Raw genomic sequence first — 8,481 nt, forward strand, 5'->3', positions numbered from 1 at the left:
ATCCAGAAAGGACTCAACTGTGGCTTGTTGCTGCTGGCTTTGACATCAAAACACCGGCTCGTACATGTACGGTTCGTTGGATACAACAAATTCCTCATAATCGTCTTCAAAAGCAGATGCATCGCTAACTCCTCCAAACGTGGCCATATCTTGTTAATTTAATACGCTTGTAGAATTCCTTCGTTCACTGTACTCTGCGTTTGTAGCAATGACAGCGGCAGGTAACCTAGGTATCAGTCCGCCGCTGCCGTAGCCTACGTACAGGAATATAAACACTGCTGCTGAGACCCCGCAATTCCCTCAAAATGCAATGCAATGCAAGGTTGGTTTTATTTCTAACATTATTCTATAAACAGACATTTAGATGTATAGTCTGTCGTTATAATTGATTTACCTCAGGTGTACTGTGGAGTGGGTAAGACTGTTTTTAATTGCAGGCTAGCATTGCCCGTTGACTTGCGCTAGCCTAGCACGAGCGAACTCTGCAACTAGAAGGACTGAATGAAATGTGTTGAAAACTGTCTCCAGTGATATAGAATACCAATGCTCACTTCGGAATCAGGCCCTATGTCCAAAATTCCGAACTACCCCTTTAAGATACAACTCAACAATTGGCTTGTACAGGCTAAAGTGCAATAATGAACATGATTATCCAAAGACTCAGGTGACCAATCAACAAATAAAGGCTCAAGCTGTTCCTCCCTTTTGTGTTTTCTTTAGCAAACTTTTGTTAAAACTGAAGCAGACAAATACATACAAACATCACAAACACATGAAGCTGACAAAGACAAACAACATGCATGACAAAAACACAGATTATCTGAACATGAACAACCACTAAAGGGTATGTAAACTGATTGTGTTAGATTGGAACTGATTAAGGTTAAAAAGATTGGCCTTGATATTGAAAATAGACCAGAATGGATACTACAAAGTTTTTTATAAGTTTTTTTGCATTTTTTTGAACGATATAAATAAATAGATAGTGCTTGCTGAAGCACTTTAATAACCCACACAAAGACAGAGACAAACACACACAAACAAGCCTCTTTCTCTCTCTTACAGATGGCACAGGAACAGTGGCATCACAGAGGTAAGTTATTCACACACACACACACACACACACACACACACACACACACACACACACACACACACACACACAGTCCTCCTTTCCAACTCTGCATCCACGACACTCTTAAAGAGTTCAAAGTTGTCATGCACCACATTGTCGAAGCCAGGGGTAGTGGACTTCCTAGTGGATGGACAGTAGGAAAACATTTTCTGAATGCTTCCAGCCACTTTTTCCTTGAAAGGGTTGTACCTCTTCCACTGTCCACCACAGTTTGGCATGTGGCAAGCCCCACATGGCCTTGAGGACTTGTTAGGCATGAATGCCTTCACTGTTGGTGCAGGAGGGACAAAGCTCTGGCTGCAGGATGTCCCACGAAACAGGACGGAGGGCGCCTGTGGCTGTGCGGGGAAGACCTGCAGTACGGGTGCTGCCGACACAGGGGGTGGGCCGTAGGTCAACGCAGCGGGTGGCCTCGGCTGGAGGTGGGTGGGCGCAGAAGGCCTCGGCAGAATGGGGGTGAGCGCAGCAGGCTTCGGCCGGGTGGAGGACGACAACTCAGTGGGCTGAACGGGTCGGTTCGCGGGAGTCACAGGCTGTGGCTCATCAACAAATAATCTGGAAACATAAAATACACATGTGATCAGTATTGATATGACGTGTGTGCTATTTGCTTTCCACAGCCAACAGGTGAAACAAAGTGCTTATGACAACTTACCTCCGCTTCTCACCACGTCTCTTTCCAGCCTCGTGATGGATGAGCCGGTACTGGACCTGAGGCCGGTCTGGCGGAGGGAGGGATGTTGGCAGCGCAGGAGCCTCCGGGAACGGTGCGTCCGACAGCACTTTCAGGTGAGGAGTCACCTTGTGGCCGAAGGAGCAGTCGCTCCTTCTGCCACTTCAGCAGCTCGTTCTGCTCTCCCTGCTGGCAGTACTGGAACAGCAGCCACACCAGCCAGCCGACATCATTCTCCACAAGCCACCTGAAGGTCTGACCGGCGTACTACCCGAACGTGATGACCAGCTGACCTTTCCACAGCTCAGCCCCCGACCTCTTGGCAGCCGCCTCTGCTGTCTTGAGATCCAGCCATTTAGGGTCAACAACAGTGCTGCTGCGGGCCTCTGCCACAGACCTTGCTGCCTCTGTACAGTACAGCCTGGCCTCTCCTTGCCGGTACAAAATGATGTTGGGGTACTGGTGTAGCTGTTGCAATGTACTTCTTGGAAAGAGGGGTCGAATCCAAAGGAATAGCTTTAAAGAGACTTTATTTGTATAAAGTATTTTCGGTATGGTAAACTGATGCTCTGAAGTAAAGAGAGATTGGAGATGTGCCTTAGCACGTGCGAGAGTGTTCTCCTAGCTGATCCTAACCACAAACCCACGTATGGTAATCGCTGCCGGGAGAGTTCTAAAGTTTTCGTGGCCAGGTGGTCTTCTTTATGGACTCAGCGAGGACCGGAAGACTTGGAGAGGAACCGGTGTGACGTAATCCTCGGTTTTCCTCGCCTGGTCTGTGATGCTGCCCTCTGTGGCTAAAGTATCTATTGCAGCCTTCAGTAATGTCCTGCTTTCCCTTGTGGCTATGTGTAGTATTTACGGCTTATATATTTGGTCCTACCCCCTATTGGTTAAGTGAGGGAAATACAGCTTGTGTTCCTAAAATACGTAACAGTCCCTCCTTGGTCATCTTAGATGACCATACAATAATATTTTAGATCATAAACACCATTTACCACACCGAAAACATAGTCAAAGTAGAATCTATCATCAACACCATCAACCGTCGCGGAAAGACCTCTTGAAGAGAGGGAAAAACCACTACGCGTCCCCATAATACTGAGACGGCATTCACCTTGTGGGTCTCATTGGAAATACAGGTCATTATTTAACAATACAACAATGAACATAAATCTTGTTATCATACAATCACATGGCCAAACAGCACACAAACAAAACTATCCATAGAAATCCTGAGCTAATACTTTTGGTTATGTGCAACAAGGTCATAAAATATTCAACAGGTGCAAAAGTAACGTAAAAATTGGTGGTCATAATACAATTTTAAAATTTCAAAATGATTGATAGGCTAGCATGGATTTGGGGGGTTTAGGTGATCTTCGTGTATTGGTGCGCCGGTTCATGTGGGTGGTTTGGGCATGGATTTGGGGGTTCAGGTGATCTTCGTGTATTGGTGCGCCGGTTCATGTGGGTGGTTTTGGGCGATGTTATTATTGTAGTCATTGTTTTTTCTGTCGCCGTCGGGTCTGTAATTCATGAACCCAAGACTCGTCCCTCCTTGTCAAGGGCTCATCTCAGAGAGGTTACTCCTACATCATGGGAGCCTCCAAACAGGTTCTCCGTCGTCGTCGTGTCAGCAACAGGTGGCCTGTAAAACAATCGTCTCAAGGAAGATCAACAGTACCATTATCAATGCAGCGATTCAGAAATAACGGGTTGCATTCGCAACACTATACAATAACAAACAGCCTGGTATGGTTGTTAGAAATGTGTTATTCAAGTAAATCCGGGATATTAATTATCTTATATACAGGCGCTTCTACTAGAATAGTATAGGTGTTGACTATTCTACATATTACAGCTGGAAATGGTCGGGCCCCTCAGGTGATGTATCATTCACTTTCATCGGATCATATCTGATCCCCATGTAAGCCTGAATGGCACTTGGCGCTTCTGTAGCGCCCACTGCTGTGGGGATCAGCAGATGCAGTAGCCCTCGTGCACAGGGAATACAACGGCAGCCGGTGACAATTAACACGGTCTCTGCATTTATTCCCGCAACGGGCAATTACTGGATCATGCTTTTCCACCTCCCAAACATATTCTCCATCCAACCTGTGAAAGGGTCATTAATGCCGGAGTTCTCTGCCAATTCTAACCTGAGGGATTGTAATTATGCCAGCAACCCATCCAGAGCTGTGTTATTGGGGATAAAGTACAACACGTTGTGCCTATCATCGCATTTATCCCTCCTTGCTCTGTCAATAACATTTCCATATCTATATATATATATTCCTTTTAACTTTATCTGTTAAACTGAACGAAGTGTTGCTGATTATGATACATGTAATTTATCTAAACAATATATATATACATACTTTTTATATGGTGGACAAGCAAAACAGAACCAATTCAACTCCTGCCGTTATTTGATCTCCTCATGTGACTGTTACTCCTTGCTCGGCGGAGGCAGTTTATTGGCTCCGGGTGTGTCTGCATCTGGTTCTGGAACTTTTGTTTCTATTGTAGAAATACAAACTCATGTACAGCAGTTAGTTGTTCAAAAACATTTCCTATAATTCTATTTTTAATTGTTCTAATGGAAGTCCATTATGGGACCCTAGAAATGTAAGTGTAAGCATTAATCTAACCGTAAGCATTACGTGCAAAGTTAGCTGTGTCAGAGTGATACATGGTACTCACCTTGCTTCTGGAAACATCGGACCTGAAAATTGTATGCGTTTCAAACATGTTTGTATTATAATTGATCTATTTAGTGCTTGTGCGGATTTTAAATTTTTGTTTTGAGTGTCCCATTCCTTATTCTGAGCTAATTTCAACCTTCAACCTTGATTTAATATTCACACTACATCCCTCCTTGCGCATTGCTTCAGCCATGCGCATTAGAATTAACCAATCCTAACAACGGTGTAGTGCAACCAAGTTGAAGTTCCTTTCCTTAATCATCTGTACATAAACCAATCCATTATGAAGATATATGAATACCAGTACATACAAAACCAAAGGTCGATAGTTGTGGGTCTATGCAGCCGTCTTGAGACCACGCTGTTGTTAAATGCAGTAAACGTAAATGTTTCATGAGTCAGATGCGCCGTAACTTATCAGAGTAAAAATAAATATCAGACTATGAGACGCTGACGTTGTATCAAAGCGTTACAGCAGTAGCAGTGGCAATTGAAAGGTTAACCTACTACTTTTGAATCTAAATTGAGCCTATATTGTCCCTGGCGAGCAGATGAGACAATTATCTAGTTTTTTTATTGCTAACCCATTTCTTATCTTATAAACCCAAAATGATGAAAAAAGGGAAATTACAATGTTAAAATTTGTATGTTCAACATCACTTCTTTGTAACCGTATCTGGTTCCAACAGTTACCTTCATTATACTACCCGATTGTCCTACACTTACTATGTATATTGCAGTGTTGTTTTCGTCAGGCAAGACGAAAACGAAAATGACGTCGTCAGACCCCTTTTTTCCATGACGAAAATGAGACTAAGACGAACGTCACCAAAGCCATATAAAGACTAAAATGTGACGAAAAATGTAGACATTTTCGTCAGACGAGAACTAGACGAGACTAAATTGTTAGTGAGTGGACGAACAAAGTTTCAAAACATGCTTTTTTCCCGCCAACTATAATATGCGTGCAATGTCAATCAAGAGCTCAGACATCAGAAATGGAGCCAGCTGCTTGTCCTAACAGTCACGCCCCCATCACACACTAAAAGCCTTGCTCGCGCGCAGCTGCGCCTGCACGCACACGGCACACACACACTCATAGGGTGTGTTCGAAACCGCGTACTTGCTTACTGGTTACTACCTACTAAATATTTGGCTTACTTCTCGAATCCTTAAATAATGATTGAGTAATCCATTTGAGTAATCGACGTTCAGAAGACCGTCCTTACTTAACCACCTCAGATGACGTGAATCAAATGACGTGTCAATAACCTACCGGCCGGGCACCGTTAATAAATATTATAAATAAATATATAAACATCACATTTAACGTCACAGTACATCTTCAACCTAAGGATTTGCGGTGATATGTTAAAAACAATTATTAAACAATTATTAAAAGCACTGCTGCTGCGGCTCCCCGTTTAGCGCCATTGCTTCCACTGTTCTTTTGAATAGACGCAGTGCATTCTGGGGCAGTTGAGTACGTCTAGTAAGCTGGCGATGCTTACTCAAAATCTTTCCGGAAGTAGAAGACATTCGGATACTACTCGCTTACCTAAAACTCGCTTACTACGTTCTGCATACTCAATTTGACGTCATAGTTAGTAGGAGTAGTAAGCAAGTACGCGGTTTCGAACACACCCATACACTACAGAGAGAGGCTGGTGGACGAGGCACACACACATTCATACACTACAGAGAGAGGCTTGTGGACGAGGCACACACACACACACACACACACACACACACACACCATGGCAGCAGCAGCGGTGCTAGCAGCGGTGCTAGCAGCGGACTAAAACTAGACTAAAACCTTTGGAGTTTTCGTCGGACTAAAACTAGACTAAAACCTTTTGAGTTTTCGTCAGACTAAAACTAGACTAAAACTTTCAAAGATAGAAATGACTAAAATGGGACTAAAACTAAGAAGCATTTCGTCAAAAAGACTAAGACTAAAACTAAATCTAAAATGCCTGCCAAAAACAACACTGGTATATTGGATGACCTAATCTTCATTTATTCTACGTATTGTTCGCATTTGATGTTGTCCACACTTGATTCACTCCAATGTACAATTATCTAGTTTTTTGTTGGTCAACATCAAATCGATACATTAATTCAACCTTTTAATCCTGACCCACTTGAATTCTCCCCGAAGGAGCCTGTTATTGTGAATTCTCCCGGAGCCTCCCATTGACCTCCACCGTCACCACCCCAGAACCCGCAGGAACGATTAGTCGATTAACGCGTGGCTCGGAGGCTCCCAAGGAGCGCCACAATCCAACGTCTGACACCAAGTCTATGGGGGAATCTTGAGCCAGGGCAATTCAAAGTGTCTAAACTAGGTAGAATAAGAGTCATCCGAATTATGCACATCTGGGCATTAAATATATGGTGATATTCTAAAACAAAACAAAACTGAACCTAAAAGAAAAATTCAGAAGTTATTGGGTGAAGCAAATGTTATTACAAGTTAATTATAATGAACCATTTTCTAATTGTCTTAGTTCTATATGTGATATGTTTTCAATATCCCCTCGTGTATGTAACAGTCGAGTAACCTCCATTATTTTGGTGGCTCTGAAACACACAAGAGGACATTCACACATGGTATATGAATCCACCATTTGTTTTCATTCTATATTTTTACTTATTTTTATTTTCATTTTATTTTTATCTCTATATACACATTCGTAAGAAAAGCACGAACGAAGATGCATCATAACATGCATCAACAGACCTAAAAATAAGCATATTATTCAACAATTTGAGACCTCAGATGGGATTTCTTCCTGCGGAGCCCTTCATTTTCTAAAGGGTCCGCAGAGAGGTCTGCTGAGTGGTCAGGAGTTCCTACACCTTCAGAAGTGTTGCTGAGGACAGCTGCCTCACAACAAACCCAAAAGCCTTTGTTAACCATATGGTCATCTTAGTCATCATTCCGTCATAAATATGGGGTGGTCGTTCCTTATCACTTGCGTCTCCGCGCTTCTCTGGGGATCAAGGATAACGGGCCCAAACCAACACAGGACAACAAAGGAACAGAGTGAGAACTGACTTCCACTAACCTCAAAGGATTTTGAACGACCCTGCAGAATAACAGGGTGACAAGACCACATGGGAAAATACAAACATACAAAACTTAAATTCGAACATTATCAAAATATCTTAATATTAAAAATCTGCATTTCAATATTAGGCATCATACTTCTGTTGTTACCGTAACGTTTTTTATAGTTTGTAATGAAATATATATTTTAATCTTTCTTATTTTGGTATTTTTGGACCTCGTCAGGTTTGTTGAACTATGCATTTCTACCGCTTGTCCTCAGGATCCTCTATTGGGGGGGACTCCTCTATTGGAGGTTATCCCAGAACTCTTCTAATAAGAATCCCCAGGCCTGGATAACCCCGGACTTCTGTGGACGAGCGGTATGCACGCTATGGACAACTTTAAAGGCTAACCGTTCATGATGTGGAGTCTAGATAATTATTTCTATTTTAAGATCACTGTGTAACTGCCGTACAGGGATCTGGTTGATGCAAGACCCCTGGGTTGGTGCCCTTTTGTAGGACTTCTTTCGGTTCTGGAATCCGGCTTTCCTAGTTGTTGAATACAAGATAATGCATGCATATTGTGGTACGATATTATATCTATTGCAATCGCTCCAATGGAGGCAATAGTTGACCTTTGAACATTTCACGCAGTGTTTATTCGTATGTAGCAGCTGATTATAGCAGAATTTAACCCATGTAGATTTAATATTCGCAAAAAACGTATTGTAATTGTGTTTACAGCAGTTGAGCTAACTCCCTCCGTGGGCACCGTATAAAACCATGTGCACCCTTTATTAATTAGACATATTATTCTAGTAGTTGAACCCCATGTCTATTTGAACCAGCCTGGTTTTCTACCTGTCTTGCTACACTAAACGCATGTTTGATAGACAGAAGGGCTTAGC

General features: G+C 42.7%; 1 long non-coding RNA gene across 1 annotated transcript; it reads right to left on the reverse strand.

The window, feature by feature from the left end:
- Positions 1 to 1,110: 1,110 nt before the first annotated feature.
- LOC115539184 (uncharacterized) lies at positions 1,111 to 2,276 on the reverse strand. Its single transcript, XR_003975748.1, has 2 exons — positions 1,791 to 2,276; positions 1,111 to 1,690 (listed from the first exon to the last, which is right to left on the reverse strand). It is a non-coding gene; the product is annotated as an uncharacterized LOC115539184 (long non-coding RNA).
- Positions 2,277 to 8,481: the final 6,205 nt, after the last annotated feature.

This window comes from Gadus morhua, unplaced genomic scaffold (genome assembly GCF_902167405.1).
Source record: "Gadus morhua unplaced genomic scaffold, gadMor3.0, whole genome shotgun sequence".
NCBI lineage: Eukaryota > Metazoa > Chordata > Actinopteri > Gadiformes > Gadidae > Gadus > Gadus morhua.